Genomic DNA, 4,885 nt, shown 5'->3' with positions numbered 1-4,885 from the left:
CAAAGCTATAGTTTCCGTAGCCCCTTAACCACAACCTCAAACACCACTACCCAAAGCTCCCACGATTCTTCTCCCTAGCTGGGCATATTAATGCACACCTGTAATCTCAGCACTTGAATGTCGGGGCAGAAGAATGAGTCACCAAACCAGGTTACTGTAGGATGGAGAGTGAGACCCTGTCTAAAAACCAAACCAAACCAAAAATAAATCGTCTGAGTGTTCCAGAGCTATGTGAAGCATGTTTAGTCAGTCATGTTTAGTTACCCCTTACTGGTCCTGTTATGGTTGATTGTGCCACCCATGCTGAAATTTTAACCTTTACTACCTGTGAAAATATTATTTCCTTGGGAGACAGAACTTTATATGTATGACCAAGTTTAGACGGTCATGAGGTGGGCTCCAATCCAGGCATGGCTTCTGCCCTGATGAGAGCAGGGTGGAAGAGGGAGAGCAAGGGAGAGAGGTGTGAGAGAGAATGAGTGTGTGTTGCTTCAAGATGGCAGGCTTGGGATACTGTTTCAGCAGCCCCCAGAGTGACTGCCTCTGAGCTGCTCAGGCCCCTGGCTCTCAGGACATCCCCCTCTGCACTTTCTGCAGCTACCCAGGGACAAAAGGGGCCCCTGGGCAGAAGCCAGTCTGCTTTCTTCAGCGTCTCTTCTGTTCCTGCCACAGCAGGATCAGACAGCCTTGGGACTCCCTTCCCCTGGGAGCCTGGCTGCCAACCCTCCTTCTCCCAAGGCTGCCGTGAGGATGGGGAGCGCGCCAGCTCCAATGCCTCAGGTAGGGCCGTTTGGCATTTGCCTTTCCACACACCATTTGGCAAGGCCAGATGTTCAATGAGCCATTCTGCCCTTCCCTCATTCGAGAACAAAAGCACCATGCTCGTCATGTGGCAGCAAAGGGTAGGCCTGTGCAGGAACTGGGCAGGTTACAAATCACCTTGCTTCTCCCTCCAACACCTTTTTATAGATTCAGCAGAGGAACTCACTCGGTTGGATTATAGAACATTCTGGTCTGCCGGAGAGAAAGAAGGCAGTCCTGATGGAGCAGGATGGTGCTGGCCCATGCAAGGCCATGGCTGTAAACATCCTCCAACAATAGAGGATGTTCCCAGTTTTATTTTTGAAATGTGCTGACATGTCTGTCTGCATAATAAAGTGTCTGAGAAGAAAACACAAAATGTTATCTATCCAAGGCAGAATTGCAAATGTCATTTCTTTATGTTTATGCGTCTCTTTGCTAATATTGCCACAATAAACAAAAATAAATGATGGAATAAAAACTAACAAAAAATTGTCCCTGGTTACAGCTCTTGAGCACAAATGTTATTAATAATTTGATGCTTAGATGCTCATGGAGAGGGCCTTACCCACATATAGTGGAGAATATTCACTGTCCTTCCTCTGGGGAAGAAGAGATGAGGCTTTTCCCAGTGAAACACTGGTGTGGTCTAGCCTTAGACATCCTGTGTTTACACTATTGTACTTTTCTTGTCTTCATAACAAGTGTCCCCCATGTTGTTCCGAACCTTCCAGTCACAATAATTGTGACATTTAGCAGAAGTACAACAATCACCGGGCAGAGCTTTCACTTACTTAAACAGCCCATAAATTAGAAATTTTATATTTGAAATCTTAACATTAGAAATTTTGTATTTTGGCTGGGAGTTGGTGGCGCACGCCTTTAATGTCAGCACTCGAGAGGCAGAGGCAGGCAGATCTTTGTGAGTTCGAGGCCAGCCTGGGCTACAGAGCGAGTTCCAGGACAGGCGCAAAGCTATACAGAGAAACCCTGTCTCAAAAAAAAAAAAAAAAAAAAAAAAAAAAGAAAGAAAGAAAGAAAAAGAAAAGAAAGAAATTTTGTATTTTACTTCTAGCATTAAAATCCAAAGGGAGTTTTTTATGCCATTTGGGTTATTTTTGATTAATAAAAAATTATTTATTTTGTAACTATCCATAGTATATACATAAGTATGTATTTATGTTACCATGTTGTTCTCTCCTGTTCTTTAAATTACAAATTTTCTTTGGGGGGTGGGCAGCTTTTTTTTTAAGCAGTAAGTGAAAGCATTTCTTTAAAAGCACACATTCCTTAAATAGGTAGGAAAGTTCCTCACCTGGTACTGGCACCCTAGAAGCATTCAGCAAAGCAACCCTTAGCCTCCTCATCCTTCCCCCCACCCCCGTTTCCCAGCAGCTGGAATGAGGGCAGCACTCCTGACATCTTCAGAACTCCAAGCTCTTCACATCCCAGATGCTCATGCCACCATCCATGCCTGTAGTGCAGAACTGCGAGCACTTGGCCTTGCCCCCGCTGAGCACCGAGATTTGGGGGACACTGTTCTGGTGCAGTGGGTCTAGGCAGATGCCTGTGGCTGCACCACCCTCAGAGCTGGCCTTCTTGTCGAGGTTCTGGAAGCTCTCACAGGCATAGGCCACGCTGGGAGCTCTGCTTGGGCACATCCAGCCGACCACCAAAGCTCAGTGTCCCCACAGAACTGTCATAGGTAAACAGCACGGGGAAGCAGCCATGGCCCGCTGGCACTAGACTATTTTCTATGATGAAGTGGTGGCCAGAAGTGACAAGGTTTCAGAGGCCAGGGTTGCGATGGCCATCTCCTTGTCAGTATCTACCAGGCACATGGTGCTGTCGGGCCTGACCGAAGCCACATAGCTCCCACTTGCCAAGAAGCAGACGCATGCACCCAGTCATAACTGCTGCTGGACTCCAACATCAGCTCCCAAAAGGGCATCTTAAAACCCCCCATGGGGCCAGAGCTGACCACTCCTCCACCTCCTTGATATAGGCAGAGAAGATCCTGCACTTGAAGTCACAGGAACCTGCGGCCAGGAGCAAGTTGTTGGGGTGCCAGTCAAGGCTGAGGACAGTGGAGCGGATGGGCTTTTTGATGTGCTTACACACCCGCCAGTCATTCTCCAGCTCAAAATAACAGATGGAGATGACATGATAGCCACCACCCACGGTGAACTAAGTTGATCCACAGGATGGCCGTTGTGGGCTTCCACATGCTGCCCTTCGGTGTCCACACATGGGCATTGCGGTCTATGCCGCAGGTCACAACACGTTTACTCTTAGGGGTCCAGGCGATGCCTGTCACCTGCCTCTTATGCTCCTTAAGCTCATGAACATTGTTCCACTAGGCACCACTCTTCTCAAAGATGTACACCTCATGGTTGTTGGGGCAGATAGCAATCTGTGTATGGTCCTTGCTCCAGGCATGGCAACTGATGGACTCCACCAGGACGCTGTGGTAGGCCAATCACTTGTCTCCTGGGGTGCCCAGGCTGCAGACTCTGGGCTGTCTCTGAGCCTAGTTTTCTTTAAATTATGGTTTTGTTTTTGAGTGTGTGTCCTCAGGACCAATTTGATTTGTCCTTAGGAAACGGCAACACTTTTTCTGCAGAAGTGGGAGAGGTTTTCCGAATGCCTAAAGAGCAAGCCTCCTATAATTTTAGCACACTTGTTGTGGGTAAGGGACACGTGTCACTTTCCTGTCCCTGTCACTCCTGGTGATGCTCATAAGAATGGAAATCTGCTGGACTCACAGTTGGACATTTCACCATTGTTTGGACTCAGACCTTCTTTGCCCTAAAGCCGCTTACCTGTGGCCAGGCATCCTTGTTTTTTAATCTGTTCCCAACCTTCTCATTTTGGAAGAGCGTTTGAATACCAGTTGATATTGACACCGTCTGCTACCTGCTTCCCATTTCCCTAAAATTCAGTGCTATTTTTAACTTGAGACCGTCTCACCATTGATCCTTGAGTCCTTCCCACCCCTGACCCATTGGGCATCCCTGCCTTCTGCAAGGAGAAATCTGTGGCCATTTGCCACAAATGCCTCACCCCTTGCATGTGGCCAACATCAGCAAATGATCTCAGCATTTCTTCTGGCAAAAGACCCAGCATCACTTGGTACTGATGCCTAAAACAGAGAACGGTGTGTTGCTGGGCTCAATGGTGCTTCACATCTCTTCTAATTCAGATATTCTGTGTACCTTTGTCCAAACTGCCCCATTTTCATCTTTTGAATTTAAAATCCAAGTTGTGTTCGATTCCAAGCAAAACTGAAGAAGCCTTTGCAATTCCTCAGAGAAAACTCTCAGATTAAGGAAATGAACAGCCCTGTGATGACAAGTACAGGTCAGGAGCAGCTTGCAAGGTGGGATGAAGTAACTGGTGTCCCACAAGTGGTGAAACCTAAGCAGATGCTGGTAAGACCTCTCCATGACCACATAGCTATGGGTTTTCACCAGTCCTTGGTGAGGAGGGGTTGGGAATTAATACCAGAATCCTACTGCATGATTGTGAATAATCACATGTAATTATGTCAGGTTTACAGTAAACTGTGCAAAATTTTCACACCATAAATTAGGTTCAGTTTCAGACAAGTTTGCTATTGTCTTTAGAAGCCCTGTAGCAAAAGCTTCCCTGGATCATCATAAATTAGACTCTATACTGGAAGTTCCCCCAAATAACGTGTGAAAATAAAATTCCTGCTTCCAAAGTGAAGGGGCAGGTGAAATAAAACCCTTCCAAAAATGAGGCTGCAATAATCCTTGGACTCTATTAGGGAGAAGCTTTATATATTGTGGCAGCATGATGTAGCTGGAAGTTTTCCTGTGTCCTGCCCATCCGGCAGCCACTCAGACCCAAGTAAACACACAGAGGCTTATATCAATTACAGATTGCATAGCCATGACCTGTGGCTCAATTTTCTTATTAGCTAGCTCTTATAACTAAACTCAGCCCATTTCTATTAATGTATATGTTGCCACATGTTCCGTGGCTTTACCTGTGTGCTATTACATGCTGTTTCCTGGACAGCGGGATGGCGTCTCCTTCACCTTTGCCTTCCTTCTTTTTT

General features: G+C 46.5%; 1 pseudogene; it reads right to left on the bottom strand.

The window, feature by feature from the left end:
• Positions 1-2,225: 2,225 nt before the first annotated feature.
• LOC118578298 lies at positions 2,226-3,280 on the bottom strand (annotated as a pseudogene).
• Between the last annotated feature and the right edge of the window lie 1,605 nt (positions 3,281-4,885).

The sequence above is a fragment of the Onychomys torridus genome, chromosome 1, assembly GCF_903995425.1.
Source record: "Onychomys torridus chromosome 1, mOncTor1.1, whole genome shotgun sequence".
Taxonomy (NCBI): Eukaryota; Metazoa; Chordata; class Mammalia; order Rodentia; family Cricetidae; genus Onychomys; species Onychomys torridus.
The sequence above is the reverse complement of the archived record's forward strand: the minus strand, read 5'-3'. Positions and strand labels throughout refer to the sequence as shown.